The following is a 25,700-nucleotide window of genomic DNA, read 5'->3' as shown; positions in this document are numbered from 1 at the left end:
GCGCTGGCATCTCAGGCCCCTCCCTAGTTCTCCTGGAGCTGGCCCTGTCACCTGCACCTGTCTCGGGGTCCACCCAGTACTGACTCTCCTGGGGTCCCTTGTGCAGGCTCCCCTCCATGCGGACACCCCTGGGGTCCTTGGGCCCCCAGCTTCTTGATGTGGGTGCTGGGATCCCCTGTGCATGTGTGACTTGCAGGCACTTTCAGCAAACAAGCAGACAAATCTGGTCTCCTGCCCTGAGCCCCTTCACCATGCTCCTCACTCTTCGCCATTCTTCAGCTTGGTCCTCTGTCATGTCACCCATCACACATGCACAGGCACACGCATGCACATATGTATACACACACTAAGATAGAAGCGCCCTAACAGCTGGGACATGCCTCAGGCTGCCAGCTCCAGGGTGTGCACAGTAAGTGCCTCACAGATGCCCGTGCAGGGGGGCAGCCTCACCTTCCTCTTCACCCTCTCCAGCAGCTTGCTCTTGGCCCTCACTTCCTCCTGGATGGAATCATAGACGTTGAGCAATACCCAGTCGCCGCCGTCCTCGTCTGTGCTCTGCAGTGCGGCCACCAGCTGCTTCCGGCGCTCATCTGCCTAGCGCTTGTGCCCCTTGTGCTTCTCCTTCAGGGCCTTGTTCTTGGCTTGCTCCCCGCCCACCACCTGCTGCTCCAGCAGCTGCAGCCTGCCCGCCCACGGGGGGGGGGGGAACGGTACAGCACCTGTCACCACCACCCCCACTCCATGAGCTCGCCTACCCCACTGTGCTCACCAAATCCTCCCAGTGGGCCCACTTCACAGACAGGCAGACTGAGATTCACAGACAGGATGCTGCTGGCTTGGGGGCCACACCCAGATCCACCCAGATCCACCCAACTTCATGCCTGTGTGCTTAACAGCTGGATAGGTGTGCCCAGCCCTGCTGGCCACAATCTCTGTCCCCCATGGCTCGCAGCTGACCCCTGGAGCCCTGACCCCATCACTCCCAGGCCTGAGGGCCCTGCCACTGTGAGCTCACGGCTGCCTCTGGAGACCACACTGCCATGAGGAGACTAAGAGCCAGACTGTGCAAAATGCACAATGGAATCAACCTGGAGCAGGGAAAATCCATCTTAAATGTCTTTGTATCCCAAATGTGCCACATTGTTTAGTTTTGTCTTCCAAGGGACAAGCTTTAAGTAACTTCAAAGATGGGTGTGGAAGTGGGCAGCAGCCAGGGCAGAAGCCACATCCAGTCCCTCCTCCAGTGGCCCCTGGTGGGATGAGGCCAAGTGCTGAGGGGCTACACAGGGCCCCTAACGCCTCCTCTATCCCTCCCAGACCACCCCTCACCACTTCATGTGCACGGCAGCTTCCGCTCACTGCTCCAGGCCCTTGGTCTCGCACTTCCTCACTCAGCCATGTTCTGCAAACCTCACTCAAGACCCCACTTCCAGGAAGCCCTTCCTGATCTTTAAATAGCCACACTGTGCACCCTGGGAGCCTGTCCCTGGACTGCCGCCTCAGCAACTATAGCCACATGGAACACCTGCTACGACCTTCCCCAGCTGCAGCTCATGTCATCCAGGGGACAGAGAGACCCACTAAGGCCCAGAGTCAACGCATGATGGCAGAGCTGCTGGCAGGAGAGGCCAGCAGAACCCAAGCAGAGGACGGCGGGACCCTTCCAAATGGGCCGTTCACAAATGTCCCAGCCTGGCGCCCCCTGAAGGCCCAGGTGGCCCCTGCTCCACCCATACATGCAGGCTTCAGCACTTAGTCACTCAGCTCATGTGTGAATGGCCGAGGCGCCCCAGGTGAGCAAAACCATCACTTAGAGAAGTGACAGCTAAGCCTATGCGCAGCCACGGGGCTAGGGGCAAGCCCAGCTCCCCTGGCAGTCCCCAGGGGGGTGGCCTGTCTCAGGGTGGGCAAGTCCTCCCACAGGAACAGCTCAGGAGGGTTTGACTGTACCCAGGAGCTGTACCAGGAACAGGTGGGCACTGGCCTGTTCTCTTCTTGCCCAGCAGGTGCCTGACTGGAGTCTGAGGCAGCCCAGGTTCTGGGGGCAACTCCAGCCACTCCCAGCCCCCAATGTCCTGGGGAGAGACCCCAGGTGACCAGAGCCATGGGAGGAGGAAGGGTGAGTGTAAGGGTTTGGTCCTGGGATGGCTCCTCCTCCCCCCCGGCCACGGGCCACACCAGCCCGGAGCAGAGAACCATGCTTACCTGGCGAGCACCTGCTGCTGATCCACAATGGGCAAGCAGCAGGTCCTCCCTGAGCACTGCCAACCCGTCCGCACTCTCCCTTGTCGTGCCTGCTGTGGCCAGCAGGGGTCGCGCTGGAGCCGTCACTGCCACCTGCGACTCAGCCTCCAGCCAAGCTCCAGGGCCTGCCATGGACATCACCTCTTCCACGTTCTCGGCCATGGACAGGGCCAGCTCAGCCTCCTGAGCACAAAGAAGTGAGATGGAGGAGAGGCCACTCGGGGACAAACTCACGCCCAGGAGACGAGGTCCTTCTTGAGGCCTGATCAGCAGATGCACACAGGTATCCAGGCAGCAGTGTCTTCAGCTGTCTCTCCAAACCTCCCAGCTTCATCTCTCACCTCCCATGCCAGGACACTCTTCTTAAAATTACACCCCCTTGAGCCCGGTGCGGTAGCCTAGTGGCTAAAGTCCTTGCCTTGCATGCGCCAGAATCCCATACGGGTGCTGGTTCTAATCCTGGCTACCCTGTTTCCCATCCAGCTCCCTACTTGCAGCCAGGGAGAGCAGGATGGCCCAAAGCCCTGGGACCCTGCACCAGCATGGGAGATCCGGAAGAGGTTCCTAGCTTCAGACTGGCTCAGCCCCAACCGTTGTAGCCGTTTGGGGAGTGAATCATTGGAGGGAAGATCTTCCTCTCTATCTCCCCTCCTCTCTATCTGACTTTCCAATAAAAATAAATAAATCTTAACAAAAAATCACACCCCCTTAAAAACAGAACACCTGCCACTTCCCTCTGCACCTGTAGGAAAATCCAGCTTCATCCCTGGCTGCCACACCCTCCACACCAGCTCCCCCCTCCAGCTTTCCGCTGCCACCCACCCCCAGGCAGCCCTGCACACTGCCACCCTGACTGTGGGTATTCTCAATGAGAAAATCAAGATCCTGCTGGCCACAGGACCTTGGTACTTGCTGTCTCTCCTTGCTTGCTGCCTGGGTCCCCCTGAGTGTCATTTCCTAGCCAGGACATCCCATCTACCCTCAGAAGATGCCGAGTGCCAACTACACACTAGGCTGCAGTCCAGAGGCTGGCAGACTTCCTTCTCCAGAAATGAGACCATCGCCGCTTTCCTTGCCCTCCCTGTGGCCTGCTGTGCTGTCTCCAACAGAAGTGGAAGCGTGGGTCCCATGGCCACATTGCTCAAACTGGGACTCGGGCACAGTGGGGCTTAGGCCATGTCAGTCCTCAGGGGAGCGACAGATGCCCGGATGTGCACTGTGCGGCTGTGCGGCTGTGCGGGCAGACTAGGGGTCTGGGCTCGCTCCAGGATGAGAAAGCCCAGGTCACTGCCCACAGAGCCACCCACCCAGAGGTTAGCCCTGGGGGTACTCACCATCCTGGGCGGGGGGTCCTTGGCCAGCTCGGAGCTGGTGTCACTGGGCTCAGGCACTTCTGTTGGAGAGGGGAGCTGGGGGAGGGTGGGAAGGAGTGGGGAGGGGTGGCCTGAGTCAGAATCGGCCTCCATCCCCTGCCCTGCCCGTGCCTCAGCTCCCCAAGGCTGCTCAGCCTCCTGGCACCTGCCACCGTCCAGAGAAGCAACAGCTGCAGTGGGAGAGCGGGAGAGGGGAACCCAGGGGGCCATGTCCAAGGCCATACAGCTAGGTGAGTGCCAGAGCGGGACAGAATCCACACAGGTATGATACAAAAGCCACTGCTCCTGCATTCACACACACACGCGCACACACACACACACACACACACACACACACACACACACACGTGCACATGCATGAGCAGATGTGCACACACAAGAACCCAGGGAAGCAAAGGCAGCAGAGGACACAAAAGGAAAGAAGGTGGCCAAGGGAGAGGCCCTTGGACGAGGACAGGCTGGGAGAGCAGTGGGTCAGGGCCGGGGTCCCTGGCAAGGACTGGATCCCACAGAGCCCACCTAGCTCACTGCCTCCCTCCTCGTTCTCTCCAGTCCAGAGGTGCAGGATGGCTGAGGGGACATAGGCCCCTCCTCCGGGCAGATCGGGTGTCTCCACCCACCTGCCCTGCTGACTGACACAGCAGCAGAGGAAACAGCTCCCCCCAACCCCCACCATGCCCAAGCCAGGGCCCCTGAGGCAGAAAGCAATGCCAAAGCCACAGCATCCACGGGGGCAGTGCAGCTGGACAGCAGAGGCCACGAGTTCTGCGCATGCGCACGGCAGCCTCTGCCCCCGCTGCCCCAGCATGCCTGCCCACTCAGCAGGTGCCCAACAGCCACTACCTGCGAAAGGACCTGGGCGCCTGTGCTCCGGGGCTCATCCGTCCTGGCCGTGAACGAGGAGAGCCAGGCCAGCTTGGCTTCCACCTCAGCAAAGGGGTCAGGCAGCATCTGCAGGGACAGGAGCGGCAGCTCCTCCTCCTGGAAGCAGGTGTCCTCCGACCAGAGCATGGCCCAGCCCCTAGTCTTTGGGGAGAGAAGTACTCGCTCCCGGGCTCCATCTCGGGTGGGAACTCCACCCCGTGCACAGGCTCCACGGGCCCAGGAAGGACTTCTTCCTCAAACGTGGACGACTAGTTGGACCAGAAGGACATCTCGGACCTGGAGGCCTCCGCCTTGGGCAGCTCCTCGAAGGAGGCGGAGCCTTCCACCGTGGCGTGGGCATCCGGGGCGGCTCACAGGGCATGCAAAACACCTTGGGCCTGCCCACCAGCTCATACTGGAAGGCGGGAGTGAAGTCTGCCCGGCTGGCAAACTCGGCCCTGGACATGACCTCAGCCTTGTGGAGGACTTCTGCCTTCAGCATGGCCTCTGTGCAACCGAGAGTCCCCGTCAGGCCAAGGGAAGGCGACAGCTAAAAGGGGGGCCATGCTCACTGCCCCCAAGAGGCCACTCAGGCCAGAAGACTGGCCTGCTCACCTGCCCCATTGCCCTTTGCCCGATCCCAGCTCAGCCTGTCACCTGCCACCTCCACCAGGAAGCCTTCCTTCCACCAGCCCCAAGGTTCCTCCAAGCCCAGGACTTCCCCAGCCGCCTTGACTAGGGACCACTCTTCCACCTTACAGGCTCCCATGGGTCCAAGCGCCTCCCAGGCTGGAAGCTCCTGGTCAACAGGTTGCACGCCGAGACCTTTCCTCCCTACCCCCGAGTCTGACCTCCCTGGGCAGGGGGTGCATATAAAGCACCCACAGTGCCAGGCACTGAGCAGTGCCAGCAGAGGGTGGCACAGCATGAGCGGCTGGGTCACCACCACCACCCCAGGCTCAATGCAGGTGGGCAAGAGCCGGCGGACAGTGTCCTAGCGGCAAAGGTGCACTAACCAGATGTGTGAGGACCCAGGTGCAAGTTCTCACCAGGGCTGACAGCCTTATGATGGGACGTGGTTGCTTTGGTAACAGACAGGAGCGGAGGGGTGGGAATTTGGCCTAGTAGTTAAGATGTCTGGGTTCGAGTCCCGGGACCGGCTCCTGACTCATTTCCTGCCAGTGCAAATCTTGGTGGGGGGGGAGGGCATAGTTGGTAGCTTGAGTAACTGAGCCCCTGCTACCCACACAGGGGCCAGTCATTGCAAGCACTTGGGGAGAGAACCCAAGGATGAGAATTCCATCTGTCTGCCTGCCTCTCAAGTCACAACAAAGCAGCAAGAGGAGACTTTGCAAACCCCGGGTTGGGACTGGCCTCTGAAAGGAGGTGACACTTTGTACCCTGATGTCAGCCTCAAGCAAGGCCCAGTGGGGGCCAGGACCAGCACTGTGGGTGAGACTGTGGCGCTGGAACAGGTGGCCAGGGCGCCGTGTGACCTGCATGAGCCCCTCACCCTGTCTGTGCCATGGTCACCATGGCACCCACCTGGCAGGCTGCCACGAGGCTTCAGCAGGATGAGGCCTGGGCCAGGGAGGGCTCTGTGCAGTCAGCCCCCCGCCCGGCCCTGGGCACCCACCTGTCTCCTTGCGCAGGTTCTCCTCCAGCATAGACAGCTTCATGTCATACGAGTTGCGCATGGCCGTGATGTCCTCCTCCAGCCGGGCCTGGGACTCCTGCTCTGCCTCGTAGTCGGCCTTCAGCTGGGCCAGGCGCTGCTCGTACTCCTGGGGGTGGATGACCTGTGAGCAGCCCTCGGTGCTCCCTCCTGTCCCTCGGCCACAAGCAGGAGGCCACAATCCCCCACCCAACACTGAACAACCCCCCGTCCAGGGACGGGTTCACCATCTTCCCCACCCGCCAACACACCTTGAGCGCCTTTCCACACGAACAGGAGCACGCTGTGGTCAAAGGTACTCAGCCCATCATGACAAAACCAGCTCTTGTCCACCTGCTTTCCTCCACACCACTGCGCCATCACCAGCTCTCGCCCAGGGAGTCCTTTGGGGCCCCTGCTTCCGCCTCTGCTGTTGCCCCAGACCCTTCTCCCCACAGCCGCCCTGCATGTCCAGCAGACCGTGTCCCCTCCCCACCACTTCCCTACCTAAGGCCCATCAATGGCTCCCCAACGCAACACCCAGGCCCCACCCAGGCAAGGGCAGTCCTATGCCCAGCCCAGGAAGGGGGTGAGCCATAGACATGGGCTCTGACACACCTCCCGAGGGGACAGCCTCAGCAAGCGGGCCGCATGGCTGTGTTCTCAGGAGGGAGAGAGGGGACAGACAGGTGGACGCCAGAACCGGGCATATCTGAGCCTCGTGGTCACACCTGCCACATCACAGAGGCCCAGGTGGCTCACCAAGCCTCTCCCCTCACTTCCTGCCTGTCCCAGCAAGATCTGGCACCCCTCAATCCATGAGCCCATGTAACCCAGGCTCAGCCACCCCAACCTGCACCCTAGCAAGACCCAGAGGTGTGCGTGGCTGTCAGCACATATTCATGCAAGACCACACACTTATGTATCAGTACTCACAGAAATGCACACTTGCACATGCATACTGGCAGGTGCACACATGGACACAGATGCATACAGAACAACACCTGCGCATACACACGTAATCAGCACACGATGCTTATGGCAATGTGTGTATGCATGCATGGTGCACATATGCTAATAAGTGTGCAATGCATGCTAACACGTGCTAGCATGCAAACATACATGCACATATACTCACGAATACACATGTATTCATGCACACACAGCAGCACCACTATCCCTCCTCACCTTTAACCGTAGGCCCCAGATTGCAGGCAGGGCTCCCATCACAGGACCCACCCCAGCCCTCACCCTCTTCCTCTGCCTTGGCACCTTCACTGCCTCACATTTCCTGTGTGCTACTGCACAGATAACAGCCCCTCAGCTCCACCTGCAGCTCCACCGCCCGCACGCTCCCCTTGGATGAGCCGTCTGGCGTCCAGCCTGCCTCAAAGGCAAGATGCTCTCAATCTCCCACCTGCCTCCCACGCCTCAACCTCTCTCCCTGAGACCACGTCCACCTGCCCACTTCTCACTTCCAGCACCAAAACGTCAACTTCCTGGCTCCATGCGCCCCTCCAGGCCTCATGCCAAGCAGGCTCAGAACATGCTAAGGATGAAGGGGCTGCAGCACACCTGCCCCTCCTCCTGCTTGGTCCTCACTGCACATCCCAAAAAGAGATGTCCCACATGTCGCATTGCCCACCCCATGTAGCTGTGGGACAGCTGCCGGGCACCTGTGTGTGCTACAGGTGAGGGCCCAGAGGCGCCAAGCCCACCAGCAGCCTGCCCAGGGTCTCAGAGCCTGCCAGGGCCAGGCCACAAAACAAGACAGCAAGATGGGAATATTCTGGTCAACTCTCATTGCCCCTTCCCCCATCCTGTCCTTACAGGTCAGAGCACCCCTCACAGGAACTCATAGCTGACTGGTTCCTGACCACACCATTCCCTGCCGAGAGGCCTCCTCCCTGGGACTGCGCCTCCTCCCTGGACCCTTGCCTCCTAGGACTGTGCCTCCTGCTTACATTGTAATGGACAGGAAAGCCCAGCCCCCAATAAGTCCCCTCGCCGACTCCTCCAACTAGGGCTCCCAGGAAAGAACCCTGGGGCAGTCAACTGAATCCTGGTGGCGAGGCAGCAATGGCGGGGGGCCTCTTGCTATCAACGTGCTGTGCTGGAGGATGGCAGGCGGCCTGGTTCATGCCCAAGGCACAAGGCCCTCCCCTCTCTGGCCTCCTGCCCCTTCTCTCCTTAGCAGTGGACTGGCAGCAGCGCTGTTCTCCAAGCTGACCACAAGATGGCGCCAGCCGCTCTACATGGAAAAGGCTGAACAAGGTCCTGGACCCAGGAACAAGGTCCCACAGTGGCTGCTGCTGCCATGCCCCGCCTCTCCTGTCTGTGGACTTCTGCCACTCATCATGCCTCCTCCTTGGGAGCCCTCCCCAGGAGCCAGCCTCCCAGAACCTCGAGCTCCCCTAAGCGTCGCCTACTGTGCTTCCCCCAACCAGGGGAGCCCCTGGCCCCTACAGCCTGAAAGACTTCAGGGTCTGAGGGTTGACCCCAACTGAGGTCATGCTGAGTGTCAGGAGCCAAACTGTCCCTGCAAGAGTCAGGGTGCTCAGGGGAGGGGTGGTGCCCAGTTCCCCACATGAAGGTCTCAGGGGCAGCCCTCAAAAGGGAGGGGTGTCCAGAAAGCCAGAGACGAGAGGCTGTGGCAGTGACCCCTGCCCCACAGCTCCCCAGGGAGGCTGGGAGGCCCTTGGGTCCCCAGAGGCTAAGTCTGCCCTCATCCCCTGGCCAGAGGCTGCTCTGTTGGACTTCCCAGCCTGTGCACAGGCCTCTCCCACAGCCAGGAGGCCCTCTCTGCTTCCATCCCCAGGGCTCCTGGAGGAGCCTCGCACCCTGCTGTTCTCTCCCATGCAGGCTCTGAAGTGGCATGGCCTGCAGGCTGGACTCAGGACCCCAAGTTCAAATCCTGGGACCTGCCCTCCTTAGCCACGTGAGCTTGGACAAGTCATGGCATCTCGAAGCTTCATCCACACAGTGGGCCTGCAGGTGCAGAGGATAGCACAATAGTGAAGGAGGAACGCTACCTATGGAGAGGAGGCGGCGTCTCCCAATCCCCATCCCTCTCCCCACTGTGCCTGCTCGGGCCTCACCTCCCGGATGAGCTATTTCTCAGCCTCAGCGTCATGCTGGCTCACAGGTGGGATCAGCTTCTCCTCACCCTGGCCGCGACTCTGGGGCTCCTGGCCAGACAGTAGGGCTGGGAGAACAGGGGAGAGCAGCTGAGAGGGAGGCACACACGGCTTGCAGGATCTCATGCAAGGGTCACCACATGCTCGCTTGGATATGCCCATGAGGGCTGAGGTCATCGAAGACAGGACACAGGGTGGGTGCCAGAGCCGCAGGTGCCAGAACCATGGGCATGCAATGCCACCAGCAGGTGCGGATAGCAACAGGACACTGGGGCAGCATGAGCCTCGGCCATCCTGGGGCAGTGCTTTCCACTGCTTCACAGGGGGGGACTGGCGCCCCAGGGGCCTGCGGAGCCAGTGGGGGGTAGTGAGCTGGTGTTGGCTATCTCACTCACCACCTGCGCTCACTGCCATGCTCGCTGTAGCCGCGGAGCAGCGACCCTAGAAGGCCTCAGTGTTAGCGGACCCAGTGACACAGCCTCCCCAGCCACTCCTGGGACCTCTCACCATTCCAACTTACTGCCCTTGGGGGGGGGGGGCGCTGGGCAAAGGGGAGAAAGGAAAGAAGAAGAAAGCAGGTGGCCAGAGTGGAATTCCTCCTGGAGGGTTCAAGGCCCTCCCCTCTCCACACCCTGCCAGTCCCTCCCCACCACCCGACATTAGCAGCCTGTGGGTCTTCCCAGAGGAACCTCGAAGCCCTAAGCACGCACACCGGCTACTTTCAGCCCCACGTCCTCACAGGCTTAGTCACTGTCTCCTCCGTGAAGCCAGCTGGGACTAACCACACCCCACCCCACACAGACCTGGCCACCCACCCCTTTCTGCCCACTGCGGGGGTCTGCCCTAGGGCCTGCTAAAACATTTAGCTCAGGAACTGGGAATAGATGAATGAATGAATGGGGGAGGAGGTTGGACTGGAGTGAGGAGGTTGGACTGGATATATGGACTGCAGGGTGGGCTGGGAGGGCAGTGGGGTCTGGTAACTGCATGGGTGGAACAAATGAGGAGCAGGTGGGTGTGTGGTGAAGGAAGGAAATGGACAAACCATGGCGTGGATGAGAAGGCAGGCAGGAGGACATGTGAGCAGACCAGCCGATGGAGATGGTACGGGGCTTGACAGATGGGCAGACAGACCCGGCTCTCGCACACTCGCTTCCCCGAGACAGAGAAGCAGATCCGGCAGTGCTCTGGGCCCTGTGCTCTGGGCCCTGTACCGCGGGATTGGGCCACCTTGCGTCTGATCTTGACCCTAGTGGATCATGTGCATTTGGCAGGCCCGGCTCAGCACAATGGCCTGATATCCCTCTGCCCAATGGCAGCCCACACACCTGGGGTGCACATGGCAGCAACATCCTCCTTACTCAGAGCAAGGTGGGACGTGGGGGAGTCAGCCTGCCAGCAGCCATGCAACCCAGCACCACGACACTGCCCTGGGGACAGCCAGCACAGAGGGAATGATGGAGGTGCAGTGGGGCAGGCAGCGGGTGACAGGGCCTGTGGCTGGTGGGACATACCAGAGCAGGGCCACTTCCTTAGATCACTGACACATTCCACGTAACTGTTCCAGCCAGGGCTGCATCTGACTCTTGCCAAGCTGTGCCCAGGAGTGAGCCTCCGGGACAGCAGGTAAGACAGTGGGAGCTTGGGAAGTCTGCATCAGTATTGGAGTGCCTGGGTCCAGATCTGGTTATCTTCCCAATGCCAGCTTCCTGCTAATGCTTGCCCCGGGAGACAGCAGGTGATGGCTCAAGTACTTATGCAGGGAGAACCAGACTGTGTTCCGGGCTCCTGCCTTTGGCCTGACCCAAGCCCAGCTGTCGCTGACACTTGGGGAGTAAACCAATGGATGGAAGATCTCTCTTTCAAATAAAATGAACAAAACAACCAAACAGGGAAAGCTGTGCCCACATGGAATCAGGAGAAGTGGGGGCAGTAAAATCAGGGGCAAGCTCCCGCCTCCTCCGCCGGCTGCCACAGCCCGGCAGCCTACCTGTCTGGCCGCCAGGGCCCATCTGCTGGGCCAAGATGGCCTTGAGCTTCTTGATTTCCTCCTGGTACTCGCGAAGGAGCGCGTCCTTGGGGTCCTCGTTGATGCGCGGCTTGTTCTTGATGTTCTTGGCCCGGTTGGCATAGCGCAGCGTGCTCAGGGACTCCTCGTCGTAGTTGTCAGCAGGCGACAGGCAGGCCACCATCAGCATCTTGGTGTTGCTGCCCAGCAAGTCCTGTAGCAGCCGGGTGAGCTTCCAGTCGCGGTACGGGATGTGCTTGCAGCGCCTGTCCACCAGCGCCGAGATGACGTTGCCTAGCGCTGACAGCAACAGGTTGATCTTGGTGGCCTCCTTGAGCCGCTCCCTGGTGGCTCCCGTCTTGGACTGCCGCTCGCTGCCCACCAAGTCCACCAGATTCAGCTTGCCAGCGTGGAGGTGGTCCTTGCCCTGCTCATCTGCAGACAGAGTGGCCAGGTGTGGTGGGGTCATCACGCAGTGAGAGAGGAGTCCCTGGGAGGTGCCACCATGGTGCCCAAGTGACAAAGGAGGACACCGGGCCCAGAGAGGACACATGATTCACCAAGGTCAAAGCCACATGATTCATTAGGGTCAAGATCAGACGCAAGGTGGCCCAATCCCGGGGAACAGGTCCCAGAGCACAGGCTGTTCTCGGGATAGAGGTTCTTGCTGGCTCCCCTAGTAGCTCCTTCATCTTCCTTCAGGACTGAGGCGGAGGGTGAGGAGGTAGCCGGGCTACCTCTGTGGTCCTCAGTTCTGCACACCAAGCCAAGGAGAGCAGCTCTAGCTCCCCCTGAGGGTCAGCGGCTGGGACGGGAGCAGCTAGGGCAGCAGCACATTCACAGGGTGCAACAGCCCTGGCGTGCAGAGCGGTAGCACAGCAGCCGTGGTGGGCTGCACCAGGTAGCTTGGGGGGCTGTGGACTTAAAGGGTCCCATGCTGACCCTGTCCCTCAGTAGCTGTGACACTTGGGGAGGGGCAACTCCACTGGATTCAAAGCCTGCTCTCTTCCTCTCAGCACAGGTGCCCCAAGCCCAGGTCTGGACCTGCCCAGGGCCCGTGATCACCTGGCGAGTGCTCTGTCACTCCCTGTCCCTGGGCAGCCCTATAACTGCCCCCACGTGAGGGAGGGCAACAGCGCCCATGTCCCACTCAGCAAAGAAGGCCCAAAGCCCCAGCTGTGGGGGCAGAGAGGCAGGGGCAGGGTCTCCTGCTGGCTGGAACCATTTGGGGAGTACACTAGCAGATGGATGAGCTCCGTGTCTCTCCCTCAGTGTCTCTCTGTCTCTCCCTGTTTGTGACTCTGTCTTTCAAATACATAAACCTTAAAAAAAAAAAAAAAAAAGAGCAAAGCAGAGTGTGCTCTGATGTGAGAGCTGGCTGTGCCGGTTCATTTCCCCTCCGATTTCTATCTTTGTGGAGCTTGGATATTTTATAATGAAAATAGCTGCTGGGCCCGGCGCAATAGCCTAGTGGCTAAATCCTCGCCTTGCATGTGCCAGGATCTCATATGGGTGCCAGTTCCTGTCCTGGTTGTTCCATTTTCTATCCAGCTCCCTGCTTGTGGCCTGGGAAAGTGGTAGAGGACAGTTCAAAGCCTTGGGACCCTGCATCTGTGTGGGAGACCTGGAGGAAGCTCCTGGCTTCTGGCTTTGGATCGGCTCAGCTCTGGCTGTTGTAGTCACTTGGGGAGTGAACCAGCGGATGGAAGATCTTTCTCTCTGTCTCTCCTACTCTCTGTATATCTGCATTTCCAATTAAAAATAAACAGTAATCACTTTTACATCTGTTAATGGTCTGTCACCCTCTCCTACAAACCCCCAGAGGGACACCACCCTCCCACCTGCCCACTTCCGTCCCTGTCCCTCCCCCAGCCACCTCACAGGCAGCTATGACAAGGTTGATCCTTCCCTCCCCAGAGGCACACCCCTGGGGAGCATTCAGCCAGCAGCAGTTGTAGGGAGGGGGGTGGCCTGGGCCCCAGGTGCTGACTCTGCTAGGTGTCTGCTCCCAACTCTCTGGGTCTCCCGCCACCTTGGGGACAGCAGCAGCAGGGGTCACAGGGGAGCTGGGGTGTCAGGAAGACGTGGGCTCCACCTGGGCTAGAGGAGCTGAGACAAGCAGTGCACCGGGTGGCTGTGAGCCTCAGCTTTTCCACTGTAAAAGCAGACAGACGGGGCCTGCCCAGCCCAGGGCTGCGGGGTGGGACCCAGGGCACAGCACCTGCACCTGCGGGTGGCCCCAGATCAGCCTTCCTTTCACTGAGGTTCCCACAACTCTAGCCTGGGGCAGCCTAAGGGTAGGGTCTCAGTGATACACGCCTGGGAAACCCCCAGATGGAAGCCCAGCTTGGACACCCCCTGGCTGTGCAACCTCGACTCCACCCTGGAAGATGTGGACAGTGGTCTGCCTTAGGGAGTGGGGCGAATGTCATGTCCCTGGGGCAATGACCACAGACTGCGGGCTCACAGTAGCCAGGGGACTGCTGCTGTGATGGCCATGGGGGCGCCCTCTGGCGGGCCCCCTCCTAGCTCCTGACTGCACTCATACCCACCCCCAGGAGTGGGACTGGCTCAGGGCCTGCCCTGCCACATACCCACAGCGTAGATCTCCATGCTGATGGTGAAGATGGAGTGGGAGCGCGAGGAGTCCTTGTTCATGAGGGTGTAGCCCACCGAGCGGTTCTTCCAGCCCCTCTCCATGATGCGCTCGCACTGTGCCACGCTGTGCACCGTGTGCATGGACAGCCCCTTCACATACACGCCCTTCTCCGGGTGCTCCTTCAACTGCGGGCAGGAGGGACTGTTCAGGAGTGGGGCCTCCAGCCTGGGGGGTGCAGTTGCACCCAGCTCCATCCAGACCACACCTGCAGCCTCGGTGGGCTCGTCCCATGACCCTGGGCAGTCATTCCAGGCTGTCCTATCCCTGCCTCCTTCTTGTGGGACGTTGGGTCTGTGACTCAGCGTGGGCCTCAGTTTCCACATTTGTACAATAGGTGTGAGAACCATCTCATCCAGACATGGTGAGAATCCAATGAAATAAGGGGTGTTGCTGGTTTGGCATGGTGCCTCTGGCATAGGACAAGTGTCCCCTAAATGCCAGCTGCCATTCCGAAGCTGCAGTGTCACCACTGGAAAGGTGGGTTTTAGCCTGGCAGCTGCCCTCACTCCTGGGACCCTAACAGGTGACTGGCCATTTGCTGCCATAGCCCACAGTGCCAGGGATGCCAACAGCTGTGCCAACCTGAGCACAGAAGACGCCAATGCTTTACTCCAGGCACTTCAGAGCCTCCCATCTGAGGGGCCCAGCCCAAGGAGTAGACCTGGGGCACAGGGCAAACAGGGAGGTACAGTAAGGCTGAACAGCTTGCTGAAGGTCATAGCTATGGTGGGGCCCTAGCAGTGGGAGACTTCAGGGGCTGGGCGGAGACAGGCTGAAGCCTCAGCAAGACAAAAGGCTGACCTTGACCTGGGAGGAGATGCACAGGCAACAGAAGCAGGAAGCAGGGTTGTGGGGGGCAGGGCAGCCCCTCCAACTGCAACCACACCATTCAAGGGCTGCTGGAGGGCTGGTTGGTGCGATCCCTGCCACCTCCAGAAGCTGGGAGCCCACCTGGCACAGAGGTCCAGTGAGAGGGGCTCCCAGCTGCACCAGTTCCCTGTTTTAGACTCAGACTGGAAACCTGGTGGTGCCACCTGCCTCTCTATGCCTCAGTCTCCTTGCCCGTGAAATGGGAATGACACATTCTACTTGCATGAGACTGCCCTGCGCATGAGGCCAACAGTGGGTCTAAACAGCAGTTTGGTGCACCTGTGTCGGGGTAGGTCACACAGGCCTGGGAAGCCCCAGAAGATGCACCCCTGTACAGGGTTGTGGGGCTCTCGATGCTGTATCATTGGTGCAGGAGGTTCTGTTCCCCACCCCCACACCTGAGGGGACCCCAAGGAGTGCCCTGCCCAGCAACCCCACCCCCCAGGCAGGGCTCCACTGAGAAGTGGCCACCCACAGTGCACAGCTCCTCAGTGACTGCTCATCCTAGCTGGGCTGGGGCCAGAGCAGGGTTGCTATGACAACCAGCTGGGAAGTGGCAGGGACAGAGATGGACCATGATCCACATCTGTAGGTTGGGGGAGCAGGCAGGTCCTTGACATGAGTTCTTTTTTTTTTTTTTTTTTACTTTTTTTTCTTTTTTCTTTTCTTTTATTGTTGTTGACAATCTTTACATAGTTAATTGTGGTTAAAAAAAAAAACAGGTTCAGGGGGTATAGGGAAGTGGGTAATACTATTATGTCCATATTGTTTCCATCATGTATCTGAGGTAAAGGGGGATATTGAGGGAGAAGCCCCACCCGGTTTCCCGCCCACCCCAAGTCCCGGATGTGGGGCATGCTCTGAGATATTTGATCAAGTGGTTTTAATAGTTCTCCAGTTATGAATCGCTGCCAGTTGCACTCGATGAGGTTGACCACTGATTGATATGGTCCATCATAAAGTCTCCGTTTGCCCCATATTTCGCTGCCAACATATAGCTGAGATGAATGATTGACTTGTTCTGCCTTGACATGAGTTGTATGATGGAGGTTTTTAGTGGCTGCAGCAGACATGAGACTCTGCTTCCCCGATCTCTTGCAGGCAGGTCTGTGCCAAGCAGGTTCAGGGCCCACGCCGGGAGCACACGGCCCAAAAGGCACAGCCTTGTTCTACCAGCTATGCAGCGGCTGGCCGTGTATAGGCCATGCATGGAACCTCTGTTCCCCTCTCTGTGGCAAAGGATGAGAAAGTACCCGTGCCTTTGTGTCCCCCTGCATGTCCTCCACAAGGCATGGGCCAGACTCATGGTGCCCCCTGGAGGAGTGGTCATGGGCAGTTCCTGGCAGCCCAGCTCACCCAGCCCTGGGTCCACAGGAGGTGGGTGAGGGCATGGATGGTCTGGGTTGGCAGGCAGCAAGGGGTGAGCTGAGCAGGACATGAGCGGCCCTGAGGGTCACTGCAGAATGGGGAACCCTCCCAGTCAGGACCCCCAGTCAGGCTCCCCAGCCCACAGCAGTGACGGGGCATGGCCTGGGGATCATGGCCAAGGTCCAGCGTGGAGTCTAGCTCCCAGCCCTGTGGCCGCAGCAAGTCGCCTCCTCTTTCTGAGTCTGCTCCCCTTGGGTAAAGCCAGTGTCTCCATAGCACCCTCCCAGCTGGCTACTCCTAGAGGACTAAGGATTCCCCACGGAGGTGGGCTGGCCCTAGGCCACCCACAGGCCTCTGGGGCCCCCGGTTGCCTGGCCAGACAAGCAGCATCAGAGCTGCAGGAAAGGGACAGCCCACCAGAATTCTGGCCATGGATTTGTATCAGCACCCCTCCCCGCACCACTGCTGGTCTATTCTTCCAGGCTCACCCCACATAAGAGACATGACCAAGGCTGCTCACCAAAGTGCAGGCCAAACAACCCCAAGCAGAGCCAGCCTGGCCACTCACTGGCTGCCCAGTCCTGGTAGGTCTTTCCACTTCACTGGAGTTCCCAAGGGACCAGCCTGGTCCACCTATGGTGACAGGAAGAAGGTAACGCACCTCCCTCTGCTGCTCCCTACATCTGGCCACTTAGAGGCCAGGGACAAAAGACAGGCAGTGTGCAGTGACCGCCCACAGAGCCAGCCCTAAGCTTGGCTGCTCTGAGCGATCTGTGCCCCTGAGGCTCCACTCTGCAGTGCCACCCCAGCACAGATCTCCATCCTACTCTCAACACAGCCACCGCCACTAGAGCTGGGTCCACGCGGGACTCCTGCCCAGAGGGATAAGGTCCCACATCTGAACCCTTCTATAAAATGGGGTGTGTGATGTTCCGGATCTCCGTGTCCCCTCCCCATGCTGGCAGTCTGGAGGTTTCTGTACCCGCTCCCCATGCTGGCAGCATGGAATCTCAGCCACCAACCAGGTGACTGAGCAGGAGGCAGGAGGATGTGCTGCCAACAGCCGGTAGACAGGAAGTGCTTAACAGGTGACCATTGCTATGGCCTTTTGTTCAGCACAGGGGGCCTTTGGAGATTCCCTGACACTCCTGTGTAGCAGAGAAAGGCTTTAGTCCAATGACGCCTATCACCAACTCCGTATTTGAGCAGGTGCACCTGGGAGACATTCAGTCTTCTCTTCGTCGCCCAGTGGTCGGGGAGGCCCATTATACTTCCCCTGCACCGTGAAATCTGACTGAGAACACCCCAAAGTGCAAGTTCAAAGTCCCCACCTAGTGTGAACTGGCACGAGAGCCCTGGGGCAGGAGCAGCATCCCCCCTTCGGTCACCCGTGCACCCACCTCCAGCTTCTGCTTGGTGTCTGCTCCTAGCAGATCCCGCACGTCCTCATTGTAGATCTCCAGGTAGGAGGCCCGCACCAGGAACTTGGTGTTCTCTGCGCACTGCAGGGTTGGGAAGCACAGACAGGACTGAGCTCCAAGCCACTGGCTGCCCAGCCCGCCCTGGACTACAGTCCTCTGCAGCCAGGGAGTGGGAGAGGCCAGGCTGGGAGAAGGCCCCATCCTGCCTCTCCCTCCTTGCCACTCCAGCCCGGGGACTCCAGGCCTCTCCAAGCTGCATTGTATCCACCTGCTATGCCCAAGGTTCCAGCCATATGCCTCAGGGACAAGAATAAAGTCCTCCCTGGGGTCAGCCAGCCCCAGCCCCCAGCTGCTCCCTCTCAGGCCAGGCTCTGCCATCTCCCATTGGGGGACTTTCCACCCAGTGCCACCCATGGCCCCCCAGAGCCCGGGCACTGGGAAGGACTTGTCTCAGCCGTCGGGGTCTCCAAGTCTCAGCCTCCCCCATCTCAGAAATGGGCTTTAAGTTACCCCCTGGGTCTGTCTCGAAGCTTGGTGACATCATTAGGCAAAGAACTCCCCACAAAGGCTTGGACAGTAGCAATGGCTTAATCCAAACAGAAGCTCAAGACAGGTCCAAGCCAGGGCCACCGGGTGTTTGGCACCAACATCACCAATATCCTAGGGTGAGCTTGTCTCTACCAGCTGGCCAGAAAACAGTGCCAACCCTGCAGCTGTGGGCCTGCAAGGTGGGCCTCTGACAGGGCAGCCTCCCAAGCCCTCCACCCAAGGCTGTACCTGTACACTCTCAAACATGTGCTCAAAGGCCCTGGGAATGATGACCCGCTGGGAGGTCGGGTCTGGCAGGCCCTGCATAGTGAAGGACTTTCAGCTGCCCCTCAGGCCATAGGCAAAGATGGTGCCATTGTAGCCCTTGGTGACACCCTACATGGGAGGAAACCCAAGTTGGTGCTCAGCAGGGGTCCAGGGCAGGGTCAAGGTGGATGGTGAGGTTCCCCCCACTAGACTGGGGCCCTCCCTGGGCCTCCTGCACAACAGCCCTGGCTGCAGTAGAGACTAGGAGAGCTCAGAGAGTTGAAGCCTGAGGCTCCCCTACCTGCTAATGCACACAGCCCAGCCCTTGCCGTGCTGACCATCTGCGGAGTGAACCAGTGCATGGAAGATCTCTTTGTTTCTTTCACTCTGCCTTTCAAATAAATCAAATAAATCTTAAAAAAAAAAAAAAAAAGTAAGCAAGCATTTGGGTTCTACCCTGCCAGGGGTGTGCTGGGAAGGAGAGGGAGGAACTGACCCCTGTGGAGGGTGACAAGCCTGCTGGGGGATATGGACCAGGGCATTCATGTCCCATCTGCATTTTTGGCCCTGTGCCCATGGCCAGGTCTGCCCCAGTGTGCCCATCTGTAATAAGTGCAGAGAACACCTGCTCTTGGGCCTACCATACTGAGTCACACTGCAGCACCACCCAAGAGCAGGCACACAGGCATTCGCTCAGTGTCCCCCTGGACTGTGGGGGCAGGACAAGCACCACTGACACCTGTAGCAGGCAGTGTGGCTGCAAGTAATGATAAGCACTGCACAAAGAGAGGTGGCCAAGAGGGAAAGGGGGCGGAGAGGGGAGGCAAGAACTTGGCAAAGTCTCCCAGGGGCATCAGGAACCAAAAGGGAGGTATGGGTTCCCACAGGGCTGCAGGTACAAGACTCACACCAGGTCACAGGGGAGCTGAGCACGGATGGAGAGGTGCAAACTGAGAGCAGGTGCGGGCAAGGATGGAGAGGGGACAAGGCTGCCCAGGAAAATGGGGGTGAACCAGCCCATCTCCTGGACTTTCTTTACTTAGCCAGCATCTGTCCACCCGCCATTCACACAGCACATGAGGTCACACATTCTAGAATTTACCATGGAACAGAGTGTTGGAATGTGGACCTGGAGGGCTGCTGCCATGCACCAGGGCCCCTTATGACACCCCAGGCCCATCATGTGGACAGAATGGGGTGTGGCCATCCCAAGGAGACTAAGGTCATCATTCCCAGCTGTCCCCAAGATAGGTAAGCATGCACTCTTACCCGCAGAAGCTGGGACTCGGGAGTGGACAGCTGCAGGGCAGGAGCAGGAGACCACCTGTCCACAAGCACACTTCTAAAGCCCTGTGGCCAGAGCAGGCGCACTGGAAGCTCAGGAGCCTCATCCCAGGAAACTCGTGTGGCCCTGACACTTAGCTGGAGGACTGTGGCCTCACCCACATATGGCTAGGGGTCCTAGTGGCACTGCCAGGCTGCCCCACCCACTCAAGCAGACCCCAGGCCCCACTAGGGGACACCCATGTTACTAAGAAACTGAACTTTCAATTAATTTAGATTTTAAAGCCTAAGCACTATCAAATAGCCTTCGAGGAGCCACAGTTTCACTGCTGTGTTAACGTATTTAATTCAGCTGAAGGGCCCAGAGGGAGAGGGGGTTAGACATCATACAAGTTCCCCTCCACTGCTCCGCTCCCCAGAGGGCCACAACAGCCAGGATCCAGAAACATAACAAAGGATGGCTGGCACCTGCTCCTTCCAGAAAGCACGTCGGCAGGCAGTGGAACAGGAAGGAGTGCCAATATCGGGTATGGTGACGCCAAGCAGCACCCTCACTACTACACCAAACGCCCACCTGCAATTCAACTGCTGGGACATTAGCATAAAACATACACTGGATTTTACATAGTATGAACAAACGATGTAAGAGATTTCACTAACATTGTGCAATGAAAATAATACCCATTTACATCAAAGGGAAGCAATATATTGGTTTTTAAAAAATATTTATTTATTTTTATTACAAAGTAAGCTATGCAGAGAGTGGAGGTGAGACAGAGAGGAAGATCTTCCATCCGATGACTCATTCCCCAAGTGAGCCGCAACAGGCCGGTGCGCGCCAATCCGAAACCGGGAAACAGGAACCTCTTCCGGGTCTCCCATGCGGGTGCAGGGTCCCAATGCATTGGGCCGTCCTCGACTGCTTTCCCAGGCCACAAGCAGGGAGCTGGATGGGAAGTGGAGCTGCCGGGATTAGAACCGGTGCCCATATGGGATCCCGGGGCTTTCAAGGCGAGGACTTTAGCCGCTAGACCACGCCGCTGGGCCCTGGAAGCAATATGTTGTTAATATGAGCTGAAATAGTCGAATCTGTTTCCTTTCACTTCATAAAATGTGGCTCACTTGGCATTCGTACAGGAAAACTTGGCTCGAGAGCTGTGCCAGGCAGCACAGCAGCTGCTAGCCACAAGGGGTTAGTTAAATTTGATTTTTCAGCTTAGAAACAGACAGGAAATCGTCAGCGGGGATGCACTTAGAACTCACTGGGTGGGACACAAAGATTAGTCACTCCTCACTGGGGTAGTGAAGATTTCTCTGCACACCCCTCCTAACACTGTTCACCTAAACTGTTGACATATGTCTTGTTAGAGTTATGGAGTTAGACTACCCAAAAAACAGCCAGGTTCAGCAAAATCATGCTTCAACGCTATGAACTGCTGAATACTAAAATTAAAATAGACACGAGACAGCTGAATAGTAATCTATACCTATTTTAAGGTGTATAGCACCCGGCTGTATATAAACTAATAATTGAAATGTCAATGTAGAAGTCACAGGATGTGATTCAGAACTTGCATTCTTTTTTTTTTCTCTTTTAACATATTGGTTACTCAATACCATGTCAACTAATTCCATAATGTTATAAATTGTTACTGATGTAATGTCTGGGCTTCTAATTGATTGGGATGATACTCTGCCAGCTTAACCTTCAGACCAGAGATGGTCTCCCCAAGAAACCATTGAACTTATCTGGACAGCAAGATGCTGGACTTTACACTTGGTAGATACTTGCAATGAAAGAATCTCAACTGAATTTGAACTGTGGTAATGCAACAAGGTGGAGGAATCCACCATGGGGGGGGGGAACTCAGTGCCTATAAAACTGTGTCACATAATGCAATGTAATTAATAAAACATAAATTGATTTTTTTTTTTAATTTGATCTTTCAGACACCGTAACTTCTAGTTAAATTAGCATTCAGAGGGCCATCATCACAGCACAGTGCGTTAAACTGCTGCCTGCAATGTCAGTGCAAGTCCCGGCTGCTCCACTTCCTATCCAGCTCCCTGCTAACTTGGCCTGGGAAGGCAGCAGCAGATGGCCCAAGCACCTGCACCCCTCCCACCCACGTAGGAGACGTGGGTGGATCTCCAGGATGCTGGCTTCAGCCTGGTTCAGTCCCGGCAGTTGTGGCTATTTGGGACATTGAATCAGAGAATGGAGAAAATCTTCTCTGCCCACCCTCCCCCAACTTCCCTCTCTCCTTCCTTCTCTGTCCCTCTGCCTTTCAAATAAACAAATTAAAAAGAACAATAAACATACAGCCCCCGGGTGGCACTCAGTGGCATCTCACTTGCGCCATGTACTTCATGGCTATCACAGGACAGTGCAGCCACTGAGCACGACCACTGTCACAGAAGGTCGCTCGGCTCAGCTCCAGATCTCCATGGAGACAGCGTCTCTCCCACCAGCTGACCCCACAGACCCCCATGGGACAAGTACATCCATGGAGCAGGTCCGCATGTCAGACCTAGCATTCCTCCACAGCCCTGAAGTTAGGGACCAAACAGTATCCAGGAGATCAAGGGTTAAGCAACTCTTTAACTCGGGGCTGTCCTGGGACTGGGCTCCTTGAGCTGACCAGGTGGTGATGGGGTGTGGTGGGGAGATGGATCAGCTGGAAGGAGGGTCCTGGGTGGGCAGCTTCCAGTTGAGGTGACACATCACCCAGTGGCAAGGTCAGGAAGGGAGCCTCTATCTGATGGAGGGGAGGAGCACGGAGGACCCAGAGGGAGTGTCCTGAGCAGAGGTTGTCCAGGCTGTCACAGGACCCCGGAGCCACTAAGACTGCCAGCCCGGCCTGCCCAGTACCACTGCTCCTAGGCTGTAAGTGCTTGCTGGCTGCCCTGCTAACAGGAGGCAGCCGGACGGGGCAGGGGATATTGGCACCAGGCTCAGTACCAGCCCTAATTCCTTCCATATTTCTTCAGTCTTTAGGGTCCCCAGCTCTTTTGAAGACCAAACCCACCCGGCTCCAGCCCGATTCCACGCAGAGGACCGCTCTGGGAACTGGCTGACTCCACTTAGCCTTCAGATCACAGCCTCTGTGACACCTCTCCCAGGATGTCCTCCTGCTCCTCCCATCCACACCTCTCCCCACCTAGATCCAGGTTTGGGAGCATCCCCATGCTGCTAGTCCCCAGGGTTTCCCCTGCCAACTCATCACCCTGGATCTCAACTGTTAGCTTGCTGCTGCTCCTCATTAACTTGCTAAGAACAGAGACGCTGCCCCTTGTCCAGGAGCTGCAGGAGGGACCTGAAGGGCTGTCCTGTCTGCCTCCCTCTAAGGGCTGGGGCTCTCTGGGCCCCACAAATGGCTGGCCCAGGGCCATGCTCCAGGCCAAGGAGGGGACCCAAGTTCCCACAAGGCAGAAGGGGCTGCTTTGGGAAGCCTGAGCACCTGTGGAGCAGATGTGCTGGGGAGAGCTGGTCCTCACTTTGGTGGCCTTTGAGAACCCAATAGGGAACAAGAACTGGGTCAGGTGACCCCCTGAGTCCCTTCTAGTTGGAGAGTGGAGTTGGGCCAAGGCACAACCTTGCTAAGTCTCAAAGCCTGGAGGAAGCTGGCCCTCATGCCTGGGGCATCATCTCTGGCTGGGGGAGCTTCAGACCATATCAGCTCATTCCAGGCTTGGACTGACTCCTGGCACAAGCGATGGGGAGCCAAGGGAACTGCTGCAGGCAACACCAGCATTCCATGTCAGAGCGCTGGTCCAGACCCAGCCCTGGCTACTCCACTGGAGCAAACCATCTCTCCTACCCTCTCTCTTTCAAATACCTGAGCCAGTGTTAAACAGAGGACAGGGTATGAAGCAGGTTAGCTCCAGTCAAGCTCACTGGGAGAGCCTGGCCACGCTGTCCCCAGGAGTGAGATGCCAGGGTCCTTGCAGCAAGAGGCAGAGCCCCTGTTCACAGCCTTGGGGCTGCCCCCGAGCTAGGGCCAGGGCCTCCAGAAGCCAGCTACACTCACACTACAGTCCGAGGTGGAGAGTGGCAAAGGTGAGGCTGGCCTAGGGTAGGAGGAGGGACACAGGAGGCTGGACACGGAGCGGAGCATATGGGTCTTCCAGGGATCCCACGAGGCAGGGGTACCCTTGGGGGGAGTTCTCAGCCAGCAGGAACAGGAAGGGGCATTGGGCATGGCGGAGCCCAGGACGCCATCGCCTGTCTGCACACATGTTGGTTGCTGTCCACCTGTGCCCGGCTGCCCGCCCCTCGCCCACCCCGAGCGCCTGGGGGCAGGGCCTTCCCTAGGCGCACCTCCACCAGCGGGTAGGTGATCTCCTTGTAGATCTGCTCCATGACGTGGTCCGCATGGTAGGCGCCATTGAAGGTGAACTGCTTGAGGGGCTCATCAGCGGCACCGGGTTCTGGATGAAGCAATGGCCGCGCAGGTTCATGGGCCGGCAACGCAGGACCACCTTCACCTCCTCCGCGGCCATCGCGCGGCCGGTGCCCGCGCGGGGCAGGGGCTTGCGGCGGGAACGGGGCAGCGGCAGGAGGAGGGGGTGCTTGGGACACTCACAGGGTCCCAGCCGGCACCGCCGCCGCCTCCTCCAGAGCCTGGGCTCGCCCGTGCCTGGGCCTGGGGCCCAGCGGGGAAAGCGGGTGCGGGGCCGGGGGGATCCGTGCTGCAGGCGCCACCACAGGACCAGAGCCCCTGAGTCACTGGCTCGCGCGTGTGCGGTTGCCGGGCAACGGCCGTGGCGTCACAGGGGGATGCAGCGCAAAGGCAGCGTGTTCTCTGCGACCTGAGCCCCCCACCCCGCGTTCGTCATTGCCTGGAATGGTCCAGGTCCAGCACCTGACTCGAGGATGGCCCGCCACGACAGGACCCGCAGGCTGGACTCCACTTCCTTTTCCAGACACCAAGAGTGCCTGCTGTCCTTTACTGACAGCTCAGCTCTGGTGTGCTTCAGTCGGTGCCAGGCAGCCCGGAGCCTGAGCCCTCCTTCCCCAGATGTCACCTCGTTTTTCCTAAACCTCATCACTTTTCAAAGCTTTAGGAGTCAAACCCTTTGGGCAGGCAGAGGCAATCTGGCCCATCCCTAAGGGCTGGCCAGGGGAGCCACTGGACGATAACCCTGCAACCCGCAGCCCAGCAAAGAAGACTGTCCCTGGAAGCCAATATCCTACAAAGCGGTTAGCGCCAGGGACCCAGCACACCTACCTGGACCCGCAGAGGGGCCACAGGCAGCCTGGGACCAAGCTGAAACACCAAGGCTGAGGATGAGGGCCGCCCAGGAGGAAGGGGAGGCCCCAGCGGCCACCCGGGCTGTGCCAAGGCCCTGTGGCATGTTACAGGAGCAGAGAGCAAGCTCCAGTAGCCAGCGCTCAAGGCACCAAGCATTGTTCCTACAGCACCTTCCCCTGAAGGTATGAAGGAGTTGGACCTGGCTGATCACACCCCCTACCCAATTCCTTCTGGAGATCCTGAGCCATTCAGCACCAAGTGGCTGGACAGAGGCCCCACCTTTCAAAGGAGCCTGTATCGGAAGAGGGGAGGAAATGCACTTTATTTGTGTCCACACAGCTGGGCTGCCCACACGATGTAGGCTGGAAACACACACACACACACACACACACACACACACACACACACACACACACACAACTGTGCTCTGATGTTAGGACACTGAAAAGTCAGCACCTGTGGGCCAAAACTCTTTCCCTAGGTGTAACTTCTAACCAATAAAAGCTGTCAGGAGGGCATCTGGGCACCTGGCCCCAGACCTTGCCAGCATGCAGCCAGACCCATTCCTCCCACGGGGGTGCTTGGGCCAATTCCAAGGTTTCATGAACTGTCTTCCCAGGCACAGGAAAGTGCAAAAACCCTTTCCCTGCTAAAGGCATGTGAGACTGCGGAAGGAGGGAGAGAGGGATGGAGGGGAGGGGGACAGGGTGTCCTCCACTGCCCATGCCCAGGGAGGGGAGGAGTTGCAGTTGAGATGCTGGGAGAGAG

At 58.5% G+C, this 25,700-nt stretch overlaps 1 pseudogene; it reads right to left on the bottom strand.

The window, feature by feature from the left end:
- Positions 1-450: 450 nt before the first annotated feature.
- On the bottom strand, positions 451-24,118 carry LOC101533074 (kinesin-like protein KIF17; annotated as a pseudogene).
- Positions 24,119-25,700: the final 1,582 nt, after the last annotated feature.

The sequence above is a fragment of the Ochotona princeps genome, chromosome 2, assembly GCF_030435755.1.
Source record: "Ochotona princeps isolate mOchPri1 chromosome 2, mOchPri1.hap1, whole genome shotgun sequence".
NCBI lineage: Eukaryota > Metazoa > Chordata > Mammalia > Lagomorpha > Ochotonidae > Ochotona > Ochotona princeps.
Note: the sequence above shows the minus strand (reverse complement) of the source record. Positions and strands in the feature narration are given on the sequence as shown.